Here is a 16,447-nt window from a genome sequence, read left to right as displayed (position 1 = left end):
TGAGAGCACTGTGGCCAGGGTGGAGGAGGAGATGAGGCCTCTGGAGAGGGCTCAAGAAGCAGATTGAAGAAAAGGAGGGCAACTCAGGATTACACATGAACACATGCTAAGATTACCACATGGCTAGAAATTCAACAGCTTTGGGGTAGATGAGATAGCTCAGTGGGTAAGGTGCTTGCCACCAAACCTAGCAACCTGAGTTCAATTCCTGGGACCCACTTGGTAGAACAAGGGAACTGACTCTCAAAAGTTCTCCTCTAGACACACACACACACATGCACACACACACATGCACATGCACACACACAGAGGCCACCACACGCTTGCACACTCATGCACACTCATGTACACATGCACACAGACATGCATACACATGCACACATGCCCACGCACACTCATGCACACACACACACACACAGGCAAACACAAATAAAAATAAAATCTGAGCAGTGGTGGTCCATGTCTTTAATCCCAGCAATTAGGAAGCAGGGGTATCAGAGAAACCCTGTCTGGGAAATAAACAAACAAAACAAAACAAAAAACAAGCAAACAAAAAAAACCCCAACCAGAAACACCTCTGTTCCAAGCTCACCCTGAGTATGTGGATTGTCCTCTTTCCCAAGAGCACAGTAAACACAATTGTGCAGGGCCTCTCTAGCATATATGATGAACCTGGTGCCAAGGCTAGCCCATCTCACTCAGACTGATGTCCGTTATCTCCACTAAGTATGGGCTATTTTGATAAATCCGGAGAAACCCCTGTAGGATCCATTAAGACACAGATGGGGTAGAACTCTTAAGCATTAATGAGCCTTGGCTGGGGAGGGCTAAGGGACAGGTGTGTCTTAGTGACTCCCACTCTTTGTGTGTTCATGGGTGAAAGTGAAGCTGGGTGGCTGCTGAGGAAAGTATGGTGGCCTCGTTTCTGTTGCGACGAGAACACTGTGCATTCTGGGTAAGCAGCTAAGAAGGAAAGGTGTGTGGATGTTGTAAGTCCAGGTGTCGTACTCAGGGGAGGGTCTGCCATGTATGTGTGTGTGATGTCCTGGCAGAGGACAGAGACAGGAGCCTCTGTGAGAAGAGGGGACTTGGGGCAAACAAACCCAGGGCAGGTCCCAGGGCCAGGCAAACTCTCTTACAGTACATTCGCCTGAACCAGGTACAGAGTGGAGCATCAGACCCAGAGAGCTCCAGCTGGACCTGTCCCTAAAGGTCCCTCCCCTTTGCTCCCTCCCCACCCTTCCTGCTCTCCCCACACCTCTTCCCTTCTCTGTCCACACACCACACATCTTCCCTCCTCCTCCTCTTCCTCTTTTTCTTTTCTTTCAACTTCTCCCTGTCCTCCCTCTCCTCTCCCCTTCCCCCTCTTCTTCCTCTTCTCCTTTTCTTTTTCTTCTTTCTTTTCTCCCCCTCCTCCTCCCCCTCCCCCTCCCCTCCCCCCTTTCCCCCCCCCCCCCCCTTCCCCCCCCCCCCCCCCCCCCCCCCCCCCCCCCCCCCCCCCCCCCCCCCCCCCCCCCCCCCCCCCCCCCCCCCCCCCCTCCCCCCCCCCCCCCCCCCCCCCCCCCCCTCCCTCCCCCCTCCCCCCCCCCTCCTCCTCCTCCTCCTCCTCCTCCAGTATCTTTCTGGATGTATAGTTCAGGTTGTCCCAGAACCCACTATGTGATCCTCTTGCCTCAGCCTCCCAAATACTGGGATAACAAATGATTCCCTTTACACTGGCATTGGCCACTCCTTAATACTATGAAGAGGGGGCCAAGTGTCAACATACAAACCCTTAAAGCAAAACTGCAGCAGACGGTGACAGTCACAACCCCATCCGTGTTCAGGCTTTGTCTGTCAGGCAGTGGCCACAGGTCAGCTCTGGAAGGACACAGGCTACCTCTTCTGGGAGGACCCGAGCTACCTTCTCTGCATTCAACTGGATGCCCAGCACACACACAACACTGGTGCCCATGAGTAGCTAAGGCTTGACCTTGAGGGAGAGCTGGGGATGCCTCCCTTGGCACAGGGGATAGAACAAGCTCAGTTGGACCCTGCAGGACTTCCTTGCATTAGGTCACCTTGTGCGGGGACTATGGGAGCCAGGCTGGCTTCACTGTCGTCACAGGAGAGGAACCAGATGGTCCGGCTCTTCAGCCTCTGAGTCAGGCCAGAGCCCGTGGATGTTTCTACTCTTCCTTCACGTCATGCTAGCCCCGTATTCTGGGGCTCTGAATACGCACACTCATGAAGCCACATGCCCAGGCTGACACAGGTGACCAGGAGTGCCACTGGGGATCGATTAGGTCTCCTCAAGTCCTGTGTAAAACCACAGACTCTCCTCAAGAGGAGGTCCCCACTGCACAGATAAGAGTGCTCCATCTGGTAGGGACGTCATCCCCCTAGTGCTATGTTGGAGAGGCCATGACTTTTCTCCAATGGCCTCACACTCCACACAGATCATCCCTTTGAAGCACAGACCCAGAGGGCTTAGCACATCCAAGACCCGTATAAACATCAACACAATAATTTTAGAACATGTTTTTTTTCTACCTCAGAAAGAAACCTCAAATCTTTCCCCACTGGCCCAACCTCCTTCTCCACCCCCACCCCCAATCTTGGCAACCAGGAATCTGCTGTCTCTAGAGATCTATTTTTGGAATTTCGTCTAAAAACATCGTATAATGCTCAGAGGCTCCTCTCGCAGCAGTGTCTGTAAGTCTGTCGGCGCTGCTGCCTGTCCAACACTTGGCTCCATGGCCACTCACTGTCCTACTCCACGGACAGAGCTCGTGTTCCTCTCTGGGTAGCTTCTTTTGCCCTTTCTTCTCCTAGCTCCTGTGGTTTATGCTTCCACAGACCCAAGTTTTCCTTTCTCGTGGTAGTCCTCTGAGCAGGCTTCTGGGGTTGGCGGCCGTGGTGTGGCTGCTGGGGAGGTACCAGAATGTTTTCAAAGGGTCCTTTTATTTTGTTTTCTGGAGGGCGAACTCATGCACACAGTGGTCAAGGGCTCCTCCGCTGAGCCAGAGTTCCCCTGCCTTTCGAAGTCCCACTCAGTGATAAAGTACCTCAGGCTGGCTTCAAACTCACAATCCTCCTGCCTCGGCATCTGGAGTACTGTGGTGACGGGCATGTGCCTCCATGCCTGATCTGAATTAATCTTTTATTTTGCGTCTATGTTGTGAGACAGGGTCTCCTATATCATAGCAGGCTTCAATAGTAAACTTCGGATCCCCACCTCCTGAGTGCCGATATCACCATACCAGTGTGTGTCGTGCTGGGTGTTGAACTCAGAGCTCCGTGCATGCTAGGTGAGCAAGAGTGACCTTGCCCACCAGCCTCAAAAACCCAAGAATCTCTTAAGGTGACATTTCTTCATGCCATTCTGAAGGTGAGTTTCAGGGAGGATATTCAAATCCTGGTACAAAAGGAAAGGTACCAGTGCCTAAGAAACTTGAAAAGCACCTAGAGTGAGAGATGGGGAGACTCCTTTCCCTGGAAAGTGCTGGAAGTTGGCTGGGTCCACTGCAGGCTCCCCATTTGAGCCTAATATGTCTTTCTTCCACCTCCCCAGCCAGGACCACCAAACACCACATGCAAATCATATGCAAATCTCCCCCTCCCACCGACCCTTAGCACCCAGAGGAGTAGGAAACAAGGGCTGGGCCCTTCCCTTCATTAATTCCTGAGCCTTAGTACATTACTGATGGGTAATTAAGACTGAGCTATTAATACTACATTTAATATTTAAGTGCAGCGAAGGGGAGAGAAATTTAAGCCGAGAATTCTAAAAGACAAGATGCTATGCTCTAGAGATGAACTGTTTCTCTCTCTCTCTCTCTCTCTTTTTTTTCCTTTTCCTGCTCTCCCAAAACTCCAGACCATTTGCATAGAATATATATAGAACAGTAGGCTTGAGAACTTCATTTAGTGATGGAGTTCTGGGGAGACCCAAAACCCCAGGAAAGCTACCAATAGCTTTCCTATTGGAGGTAGCAATAACAGCGGAATTATAGTAGGTTCTGAGGCAGAGACAAAGGAGGTAGAGACAAGACCACATCTGTCCATACCAGGGACAGTAGTGACAAAAATACAACTATCAACACCAGGGCCCGTAATGGTATAGGCTTCTGGATCCTGGTCTGCCTTGATTCGCTCCTCATGTGGCCTTTTGATCTCCTGGGAGTTCCTCCCTAAAAGGCAATGTCTTGGGTGGGGGAGAGTTCATATTCAAAAGCCATAAAAATGGCCTCACTCTGGGATAATCTATATCAGCTAGCTCCCTCTTTCCTTTGCTCCAAGTGTGTGTATATGATGCCTACAGGCCACTTAAATGCCAGCCCCTGGTGGCTCCAAAGGACTTGTGGTATGGGCACATCCCAGAGATGCCTATGCTGTAAGGTGATGATATTGGCCAATGCAGCAGCCAAGAAGGAATTCGTTGTCCCAGTGTCACCAGGAACTCCAAGGCTAAGTGCACCTGGAGGACTCTAAGAGTCTTCAGGACCCTGGGCATTTCCAGGGATCTGTGTCTTGGCTCTGCCCAGGTCAGTGGGATTACAGTTGCTAGTAGGAGGCTCTGTTCTAAAAGCTGCGTTTTCTGGGAGTGGATCAAGTGGAGGTCAATGGAGGGAGGTTGGGCTGTGGGCAGAGAAGAGAGTGGAAGGGAGATCTACTCTCTGCCGGGTGTGAGATGGGCATATCTACATAGCCTGAGTGTCATACACATTGATTCTACAGATCCTGAGTAACACAGCTCTCATAATCCGCCAGCCTGACACCAAGGTTCATCTGTTCTGTAGGAAAAGCTTCCCAAGGCCAACCAGTATAGTTCACTGCCCATCCCCTTAACCTATATTGTGTCTTGCTGGGTTCCAGGGGGAGCCAAGTGGGTGGTCTTGGGAAGCAGAAGGCCTGGGTTTGAATCCCTACTTTTCTGTATGTAACTTTGGAAATGTCAATCTCTGGCTTATCATGAAGACCCCTCCTCTTGGGAGTGGGAATCAGGGAAGCAGAGCCAAACCTCTTGGCTGAGTTTATAGGGGTTGTGCAACACAGCTTCTCATTGGTAGTTTTCTAAGGTCCATTTCACAGATGCAAAAAACTGAGGTTCACAGAAGAGAAGTGACTCTCAGGTTCTTTTAGCATCGCCCCTCCCTGGATATCACGGGTTGTTGCGGGCCTTTTGTTTGACTGGAGGGTGGCACTGTGCTGAGTGGTTGTGAAGACTGTAGGACCTCTCTGTACAAGGAACTGGGGTAAGTGTGGAGTTCATTAAGGCTGTGTTACTGTGGATACTTCCTGTGTCTCTTGCTGCTTCCTGGCAGATATTCCCTCTCCCCACAACATACACACTATGATCACCTGAATTTTCAAGTTAAAAAGAATCTCTTTTTCCTGACATTATCTATAAGGTAATATAGATCCAGGGAAGGAGGAGCAGCCAAGATCCTAGGTATACCAGATGGCTCTGGATCTGCTGTCTGCTGATGCTGTCTGTCATCCACGCAATTTGTAAATGGGGACCCTGCAGAATTTTTCCAGCAGGGGAAAGCCAGAGGGGACAGAGTCTAAGTCCCACACAGCTGCTATGACAGTCTGAACAGGTTAAGGAATAGGATTATTAATGACATGAACATACACAGAAGCAAAAGTATGCCAGGGGATGTGAGGATCGTTCATGTCCTAATATTGGGAACAGATAGCATGGTGGGGTCTCTGAAGAGAGGAATCAGGATTCACATGACAGAAGTGAAGTCTATTTAAACATAGATGCTTTTCTGAGGATGGGGAGGTTTCCCAGCACAAGCCTGCAGACAGGCTCTCTGATTCTCAGGTAGGAGGCAGAGTAGGGGTGGGGAGCAGTGTGTGTGGTGCCAATGCCCCCTTTGAGATTGAAGACAGGTCCTGAGATTCTGTTAGCTAGGGCTTCACAGACAGTGTTTCAGAAGGTACCTGTCAGTATCTGTGTGAGGGGAGGAGCCGCTGTAGAAGTGTTTTAGTTATGGTTACTATCCATGTAATGAAACTCCATGACCAAAGCAGCTTGGGGAGGAAAGGGTTAATTTGGCTTGCACTTCCATATCTTAGTCCATCATTGAAAGAAGTCAGGACAGGAACTCAACAGAGCAGGAACCTGGAAGCGGGAGCTGATGCAGAGGCCTCTGGAAGGATGCTACTTAACTGGCTCCCCATAGCTTGCTCAGCCTGCTCTCTTATAGATCTCAGGACCATCAACCTAGGGATGGCTCCACCCACAATGGGCTGGGCCCTCCCACATCAATCACTAATTAAGAAATGCCCTATGGGCTTGTCTACAGGCTAATCTTAATGGAGGTATTTTTTGTTTGTTTGGTTTTGGTTTTTGTTTTGTGTCCACCCTCTTCTTCCCCCAGAGTTTTTCTCCCTGTATCCCTGCCTGTCCTGGAACTCTCTCTGTAGACCAGGCTGGCCTTGGACTCACAGAGATACACCTGCCTCTGCCTCCCAAGTGCTGGTTCATGGAAGCATTTTCTTACTTGAGGCTTCCTTCTCTCAGATCACTTTAGTTTTATGTCAAGTTGATATCAAACTTGTTCAGCACATGGCTTGAGCATCAGTTGTGTCCTGATGTTATATTCGTATGCAGTCTGTGTAGACACAGTGTGGCCTCTGTGGGAAACTAACTCCATCTCAAGCAAGGGTTATACACTTGCTGTGATGGTCAGTGTTAGTTAGTTGCCAGTTCAACAGAATCTAGAATCTCCTGGGAGGTGGGCCTCTGGGTATGCCTGTAGGGATTATCTCAGTTACATTAATTGAGGTGGGAAGACCTGCCCACTGTGGATGTCACCTTTCCCTGACTGGGATCCTGGACTGAAGAAGTGGAGAGAGGGAGTTGTGTTGCAATATTCCTCTCTGTGTGTTTGGGGTGTGGATGTCATGTGACCAGCCAACCTTCTGTTCCAGCCACCATGCCTGCCCGGTGATGATACACTGTATCCCTCTGGACCTGTGAGTCGAAATACATTCTTTCTCTTTTACATTGCCTTTGTCAAGTACTTTTTCTCACTAAGGAGAAAGTATCCATGCTTTCCTGTGAGCCTTGGGTATCTCAGTCATCATCTTGGCTTATTGACAGAAAAGACCAACTTACACACTTAGGCATTTATGCTCTTTGTGTAGGATGCTGAGGAAGCCTGTGCCTCCTCTCTCTGCAAGCTCCTAGTAGACAGGTCCTTGGGATTGGTATTACCAGGTACATTTTCAAGTCTAGGGACTGGAACTAACTCTGGGAGCTCAGCCTTGTGGGCAGTATCATCCTGGGCTGGCGGTCCGGGGTTCTGTCAGAAATTAGGATGAGCAAACCAGGAGGAGCAAGTCAGTGGGCAGCACCCCTCCACGGCCTCTGCATTAGCTCCTACCTTCAGGTTCCTGTCTTCACTGCTTTTGCAGATGAGTAGTGGTGTGGAAGTGTAAGCCAAATAAACCTTTTCCTCCCCATGTTGCTTTGGTCATGGCATTTCATCACAGCAATAGAAACTCTTACTAAGAGGTCATCCAAGCATCTACGTACCCACAAATCCAGTCACTCTTCAAGCTCTTTCCTTATGTATTTCTCTCTCTCATCCCTTTACCCATCCTCCACACAACCCCACTCTGCTCAGAGGGTCTATGTAGCCTATCCCCCTTACCAGTATTCTGCACTCACAGCAAAGCTGCTTTGGATTCTCAGCCTGGGTAGGAGGATGCTCCTTTGTATATTTACTATCTATAGCACCTGCTCTGGGTGTTCCTCCCGGTCCACCATCTCCAAACTTCTCTCTGCGTTTCATAAAACACCCAACCAGCAGCATGTTGGCATAACGAGGCAATAAACAGAAAATTCGATTTATTTACCCAGATAGGAGGAAGCCCTACAGCTGCCCAGATCCTTCTTACTGTAAAAGACCAGCATTCAGAGAGGCTGCCCCTAGGGAGGTTATCTGCAGAGGCCAAGTACCAAGAAGAGGCCCCACCAGAGGGGCTGGCAGAACTTGACAGCCTCCCACCGCCTCCCTCCACTTTATCCTGCAACCCCATGCAAATCACCAGGGCCCCCATTTGCATATGCACCAGCTCATTTCCATATCCCCAGCTCTGGGTGGCAGGGCCCTGGGACTAGCTGACAGCCGCCCCTTTTGTTTGCTCCTGCCATCCAGGGAATTGCTCCTCCGTCCTTCCAATTGCGGCTGGGGGAGAAGAAAGAAAGCCAGAGAAAGCAAAGCAAAAGGAGGACACCCTCAGGACAAAGCGACAGTCGCCATCTGGGCAGGAAGAGAGGAAACACCACTGTCTGGAGTTGGACACTGGGGAAGCTAGTGACAGAGGGCTGGGCCGGCTGCAGTGGGATCCCAGAAGTGTCAGCACTGGCTGCAGGCCCAGCCTTGTCACACACTTGGCTCTGGGATCTCTGCAGGTGACTGAGACTTGTGCCTCTGTTTCCCCCTCTGGGACATGGTTATTTCTCAGTAGCATACTGAGCTTGTGGGGGAGTCCAGGGGTGTGGATACTGCAGGCCCATTTGTGGCCCTCATCTCCTGCTCCCTTCTTGTGTCTGTTGGGGTCCCTGCTGTGGTGACACAGCTGTCAAATATAAGCAGGAGGCTTGCTCGCCACTTCCTTCTCGGTGACATCAGCTTGTATCCACCTAACCTCTGTCTCTGGGCCTCAGTTTCCCCCAGAGTGATAGACTCTACCCCCAGGAGCTGGTTCCATTTGCTGTTGTCTGATTTCACTGTATGGAATGAGTCTAGCACCTGGCCCAGCCCTGCTGTCCTTTGTGCCTTGCACCTATGCCCATTTTACAGATGAGATCATGGAGGCCCAAGCACAGTCCTCGGCCCATGCTTTGCTGTCCTCTCCTCCCATATTACCGCTCACCCAGGAGCCCCTGGCACACAGCCCTGTTCCAGCAGGCCTTCTGTGAGTGAGGTGCTGAGGTTACTTGGGGTGGGGAGAGAGTGCACATTAAAACCCGCACCCTGTTCCTCACCACATGACTTCCTTTGGTCTCTGTCTTGACTCCTTAGTACACACCAAAACTCTTTCCTTCTCTAGGTCCTGGATGACAGCATGGTGCAAGAAGTGTGAGTGTGTGTGTATGCGTGTGTGCATGTATGTATGTATATATGTTTCTGCTTGCATATATGTGTGCTTGTGTGTGCATGAGTGTATGTGTATTGTGTGTCTAAGTGTATATATATGTATGTGTGAGTATATATGTGTGTGAGTGTATTGCATGTGAGTATATGAGTATATGTGTGCAGATATGTGTATATGTATATATGTGTATGTGTGTGCATGAGTGTATGTGCATGTATGTTTAAGTATATATGTGTGTGAATATATATGTGTGAGTATATATTTGTACATCTGAATGCATATATATGTGTATGTGTGTGCATGAGTGTGTACGTATATGTGTGAGTATATGTGTGTTTGTATATATGTGTGTAAGTATAAATGTGTGAATGTATATGAGTATATGTGTATATGTTTGTGCATATATAGTGTGTATATGTGTATGTGTGTACATAAGTGTATGTGTATACATATGTTAGAATATGTTTGTGTGAGTGTATATGTGTATATGTATATATGTATATGTGTGTGCATGAGTGTATGTATGTATGTTTGTGTAGGTATATGTGTGTGTAAGTGTATGTATGTTAGTATGCTTATGTGTGAGTATAGATATGTGTGTATGTGTGTACATGAGTGTGTATGTATGTATGTGGAAGTGTGTGTGAGTGTATGTGTGTGTGACTATATGTGTGTATGTATGTGTGTATATATATATGTGAGTGTATGTGTATTTATGTGCAAGTATGTGCGAGTGCATGTTGTATATCTGTGTTTATTTTTGTATACATTGTGAAATTATATATGTGTATGGTATATGTATGTGTTGCACATGAGGCCCCTTGTCCTATGTGAGCATCCCTGTGGTGCTCTATCGCACACATGCACATGTACACATATTCATGTGCATGGATGTTAGCTGGAAAGAGCTGGCCTGTCTTTTCTGTACCATGTGTGTTGTATGTGAGATACTCCCGTGTAACAACCCAGGAAACCAGAGATGCGTGCTTGTGCCTGCTCTGCACATTTCCTGTCTGTGTTCATGGGACTGAGTCCTACCTTAATCTGTGAGTGAGTGCTTGATAGCAGCACACTTTGCTCCTCTGCAGGACTATTAGTCCTGCCCTCTGGAGGTCTCTTTCCTCCTCTCCTCCTGGCTTCCAACGAGAAACAATGGCTCCAGGGACCAGAGAGCTCCAGGTGACAGGTGGTCTGGCCAAGACTTGTGGTTGGTGCCAAACCACTCCCTGGGTGCATTAGAACTGTGTCCCTTGGTTGACTCAGAGGGCCTGGGCAGGTGCCTACAGCTCTGGCTTCACCCATGGTCCCCCTCCTCCAAGTGTTTTTACCCTGTCCTGAGGTCTGGGTTGCAGTTTTAAATTTAGCTTCTTGTAAAGCCTTGCATGACCTGGCCCCTGGGGGCCATGTAAGGACCTCTGAGAACCTTTCTGGGAGGAATACGACCTGAGTGATCTGGAAGTGGGGGAAGGGCAACTGAGTTCTATGTCTTCGTTCCTCTTCTGTTTGTCTCAAGCTGCCTCACACCCTCACCCAGCTGGGAAGCACTCGGAGCTAGCACAAGGCACTTACTTGGAAACTAAGACTTAGGGGACCTGGAAGCTAAGATCTTGGTTTAGCCCAGTTTTAATGTGGCCTGCACCAAGACCCCAGCTCTGGGGGCCTCAGTTTCCCCTGTTTCACAATGGGTCTTTCAGTTTATTCCCTGCTGCACCTGGGTTGCAAAGATTAGTTGGACATAGGATGTCTGTAATCTGAGGTTAATTTAGGCCTATTTCACATCTTCCAGAAACCCTTGTTCTTAGACTTTGTCTGTTAGTCTGTCACTGGGGAGGTGTTCAGGAGACTCTGGGAGCCAGCAGGCCCTTAGAAGAATTCAAGCATGACCCCTTCCTGGGCCATCATTTTTGGAATGCAGCCCACCCAAGGTCATGCAGGCAGGGAGGACCAGCTGTTGGCTGCACTCTGAGGTGAGGTCGTGGATCTGGGCTGCTATTGGACAAGCCCTGTATATCCTTGTCCAGCCACAGGAGATGAGAGATTAGCACTACCCTAACACATGACCACTGGAGGAGACTCCCTGCTCCCTAGGGGACCAGGCTTGGCTGCCATTGGGCCAGCTAGCTCTGGGGAGGGACAGGAGAACCTGACACCTTCAGACACTTGGTCTTGTCACTCCTGGGGGGATTTGGTGAGCTGTGGGTAGCTTGGTTGGGTACATTCTGTGCTGGTGCCTGGGAAGCAGAGGGCTTGGTACATTGTCTCTAGACTTGGCATGACGGAAGGACAGAGAGCACAGGGACACTCTGTGGATATCTTTGAATGTATAAACAAAGGAGGTCCCAACTCTCCCATTAAAAAACCGGCAGCCAGCTTTCCACAGATCAACATCGACTGTGTGGCATTAGACCTGAATTGGGAACCCCGGTGACCCATGCAGTCTCACACTCCCCCCACAGCCGAGACCCAAGTCCAGTTCCAAATGCATCGGGACTCCACTGCGTCCCTCATCGGATGCCACCGTCCTCTTTCCCACCGGGTGAGCTGGCCAGAGCTCTGGGGACCATGCTTGTTCTTAACCCTACCTACGCTGTTCCACTCTGGCTTGCCGGTAAGGCCGCAGACCCATTCTGTCTTCTCGGACTTGCCTTGGGTAGCCGTCTCTGCTCAGGGTCTGGACCTGACCTGTTTGTGATCCAAAATGCTTCACAACCCTCATGTCCCTGGCGAATCTTCTAGTTCTCACCGTGGGTGACTGAATGAGAGAGGCTATCAGTCTGGACCCCATTGCAGATTCTGCAGGACAGATAAAATGACCTGCGACAAGAGAAGAGGCACTTGGTCAGCACAGGCTATGTAATCCACTAAACTTTTCTTCTCTTCTTCCACTCAAGCATCTATCATCCCCACACGCATCCATAAATCTATCAATCATCTACCTATCAATGCTCCCTGACATGTGCCCATCATCCATCTATTCACCTGAACATCTATCAGTTTTCATATGTATGTATGTATGTATGCATGCACAGATGTGCATATGCATGCATGTATATATGAACATATGTGTGCACATGTGTATGCACATATACATACATGCACATATTTATGCCTGTACACATACATGTATGTATTATGCATGTGTCTACATGTGTATATATGTGCACATGTACATATGTATGTATACATGTATATACACGTGTGTGTACGTGTGTATGTGTGTACTATGTATGCACATATGCATGTATGTAATATGTATGAGTGTACTATGTACACATATATATGTGTTACTATGTATGTGTATATATATGTATGTATGTGTGTACTATGTATGTACATATGTATGTGTGTATGTATATATGTATGTATGTGTGTATACTATGTGTACATGTATATATGTATATATATGTGTGTATGTACTATGCATGTACGAATGTATGAGTGTATCCATTCACCTCTCTACTGTTCACCCACCCTTCTGCCTATCTCTCTATCCATTTTCCTTCTATTCATCCATCACCATTCTTTCCAACCATATACGTATTTGTCCATTCCCCCATTCACCATCCATCAACCTACTCACTCATCTGCCTGCCATCCATCTGTTCATCCAACCACTCAGCTATTCATCCCCTCGCTTAATAATCCATGCATTAGTCCTTTCATTTATCCACCCACCAATTCATCCATCCACCCATCCACACAATTACCTTTCTGCCAATCTACCCATCCACCTATTTGTCCACCCACTCAACTACCCATCCATTCCTCCTTCCATTCACCCATCTATCCACCCAGCTGCCAATCATAGATGCACCTGTCCAAATGATCATCAGTCTGTCCCCTGTCCTGGGGCAGGATAGAGAAGCTCCTGAGGGCCAGTCTGTTTGTGGGTGGGATGCCCCTCTTTTTCTCTGTACCTCTCCTCCCTCCCTCCCTTTCTCTCTCTCTCCATCTTTCCTCATCTATTCTGTCCCTTACTCACCCTCTTCTCTCTCTCTCCTCTCTCCTCCTTTTCCTTCCTCTCTCCCTTTCTCTCTCCTCCCCTTCTCTCCCCCTTTGCCTTCCTCCCCTTCTCTTCTTCTCTTTCTTCCTCTCTCCTTCTCTCTTCTTCCTCTCTCATTCCTTTCTCTTCCTCCCCCATCTCCCTTCCTCTCTCCCGCCTCTGTCTCTGCCCCCTTCCTTTTCCTCTCCCTTTCTCCTTCCCTTCCTTCCTCACTTTCTCTCCTCTCTCCCTCCTCTCTCCTCCCCTCTTCTTTTCTGTCTCCACCTCATTTCTTCTCTTCCTTTCTTTCCTTTCCTGTCAATCAGGCCACTCTACTCCGTGTCTCATCTTGGTTTTCCTCTTTCTTTCTCCTCTGTCCTCTCTGTTTCTCTGATGTTCTCCTCCTCTTCCTCCTCACCCATCCTCCTTCTCCTCTTCTTCTTGCCCCTCCCCCTCTCTCTGGGCCTCACTGGGCTCACTCAGCATGAGGTTGAAGATCTTCTGGAAAAGGCTTGCTTCTGGCTACTCCCAGGGCCTGTATGACAACAGTAGCAGTCTTCAGGTCTCAACAGGGGCCGATTGCCCCTGAGCCAGAGCACCTGTGGTGTCAGGGCCTCTGAGACAAGAGTACCTTGCATGGAATCAATCCCTGGCCCAGACTGGGATAGTGGAGCACTTGAGGCTGGCTCTCCAAGTTGTCCCTACCCCAAGTTTTCCTTGCTGCCCCCTTTACCCAATAAGCTTTTTGTTGAATGTAAAACCATTCTACCTGCCCCCCACCCCAAGCTTTGTGAGTTGTACAAATGGAACCTACTGCCCCATGGCCCCTACTGGGGAAGCCTAAATACACAGACAGAGCTGCTGTGGCAGGTCCCAGGCCAGTGACCTTTCAAGAAAATGTGTGTGTCTGTTGGGGGAGCCACAGAGAACAGGACACTAACAGAAGAGCGCCACGCCTTTGGAACCTGAGAACTGCACCTTAACCTGAGTCTCTTGGGAAGGGGAGTTAGATATGTCAGGCTGCTACTGATACAGCCAAATGAGGAGGAAGGAATGATTTCAGTTAGAGCCTCCTCCATGACACCCGCCTGCCGACATGGCCTCAGTCATCTCTGAGGTTTTTGTTAGCTCTGGGTAGTCAGTCACCTGGCTGCTCTGAGCCTTGGTTTCCTCCTTTGAAAACAGGGACAATGAAGGCATGGGTTGGGGCTTATGGACAGGTGTCCAGGGTGAGTGGAAGTTGGCAGAGCTGGTCCTTTGACACTCTCCAGTGTGAAGGAAAGAGTCCCCAGGCCCAGCTGCTCCCTGGCCATATCTCATGCCTCTTGTCCTTGGTTGTTTGGAGTGGGAGCCCAAATTGAACCCCGGGCGTATCCGAGGTGCGGCCAATCCTCCCACTAGTCTGGCTCTTGCAGGCCTCATGCAAGGGTTTGGTGCCCAGTGGGGTTTAATGTCCTTCAATCCTGGACTGTCTTGCAGGGAAATCGGCCTGGGCTCTTTCTACCTCTTCCAGCTCAGTGCATGGGGCTGCAGGCACCCAGGGACGTCTTCTCTGCAGACAGACATCTTCGGTCCCCACAAAAGGGACTTGAGTTCATATGCAGATCTCCATTTGCATCTAGGCTCCCTAAAGGATGTCCAGACTGACCTGGAAGATGCCCACTGGGCCTGCTCACTCATTTACACATTAATTTACTAACTCATATAGCCATCCACTCACTCACTCAATCCATTCAAGTGCTCACTTAGTCATTCACTAATTTGTGCATTTAGTTGCTCACAAACTCATTCATTAATTCATCCACCCACTCATTCATTCATTCATCCACCCACTCGATATTCACTAATTCATTAATTCATTTGCCTACTCATTCATTCACCCATCTATTCATTCACCCATCTATTCATTCATCCATTCACTCATTCAGCCATTCATTCATTCACTCACTCATTCAGCCATTCATTCACTCATTCAGCCATTCATTCACTCATTCAGGCATTCACTCACTCATTCATTCACTCATTCAGCCATTCATTCACTCACTCATTCAGCCATTCATTCACTCATTCAGCCATTCACTCACTCATTCATTCACTCATTCAGCCATTCATTCACTCATCCACCCATTCATCTGCTCAGTTATTCCCTTACCCATTCACTTATTCACCCCTTTATCCATTCGCTCAGATATTGATCCACTAGTTTGCTCACACACTCACCCATTCATTTATTCATTTGCCCACTTGGTCGTTCATTCATAGATGCTGAACCTGTATGTGCCCTGGGCCTAATGTTGAACCTTTTGAGAAACAACCTTGCTCTCCTGTAGCTGGTTTCTTGGGGGCCTGTGCCAGGCATTCCAAAAGGCCGTGTCAGGGTTGTGAGCCTGTCAGAGTATTGACAGCAAAAGGGAGCAGCCAGGATTGATGCTTGAGGAGGAGAGAAGGCAACAGGAAGGGAACAGCATATTCAAAATCTATGCTGGAAGCGCTGAAGGGCACAGCTGGAGCAGTGGCAATAGGGCTTGGGGTCAGTGGGAGACAGTGTTCTGAGGGCAATGGCAGACAGAGTAGAGGACCCAGGAGGGAGGGTATTGTCCCTAAGAGGAGGGCTCAGTGTGGCATGGGAGGTAACAGGAGATACAGAGCTGGCTGTGGGTGGAGACATACCTTGACCTTGGACTCCAAGGGGAAGCCACAGTAGGTGGGAGCCACAGCTGTGCAAGGCCCAGTCTCTGGGTTCTCTGCCTCAGAGGCAAAAACTGGTTTTGACAGCAGCCAGGTGCCTCCTGTGTCTGGGTGGGCATGCTCAGACCTTCCAACTTCCCTGATGGTACAGGGTCCTCTCCTGCTCCAGAGTGGGCCTGGGAGCTGGGAAATATGTCCAGAGTGGTGGGCCATGGAGTCCAAGGGTAGGAACTGGTGACTCTGCCTCTGTCCCAGTCTGCCTTCACCAAGGCCCGTGTGCCCTCACACTGCTGATGCCTCCCTCTGGGGAGCCTTCCTTACTCCTCCCGCCGGCACCATCAGCTTTGTGAGAACCTTCTACATCCCAGGCTCTAGGGAGTTGGCACACAGCTACAGGCAAAACTGCACACCTGGCCTCAGGAATGGCCTAGAAAAGGCAGGTAGCAGCCCTGGTTGTGTGAGGACCATGGCAGGAATAAAAGGAAGGCAAGTAAGTGTTCTGGTGACCAGTAGGCTGTCCTACCATCCTGCCTTGGCTTCATCCTTTCCACATTGCCTGTCTCCTCTGTGCTCAGGATACAGGGCATGGCTAGACTCTATTAATGTGTTCCGTAGGCACGCTCCTCTCGGATGCATGTCCCGTGGGTATGTTTTGTTGGCACAAAGTCCTGTTTT

Source organism: Rattus rattus, chromosome 16 (assembly GCF_011064425.1).
Source record: "Rattus rattus isolate New Zealand chromosome 16, Rrattus_CSIRO_v1, whole genome shotgun sequence".
Taxonomy (NCBI): domain Eukaryota; kingdom Metazoa; phylum Chordata; class Mammalia; order Rodentia; family Muridae; genus Rattus; species Rattus rattus.
Note: the sequence above shows the minus strand (reverse complement) of the source record.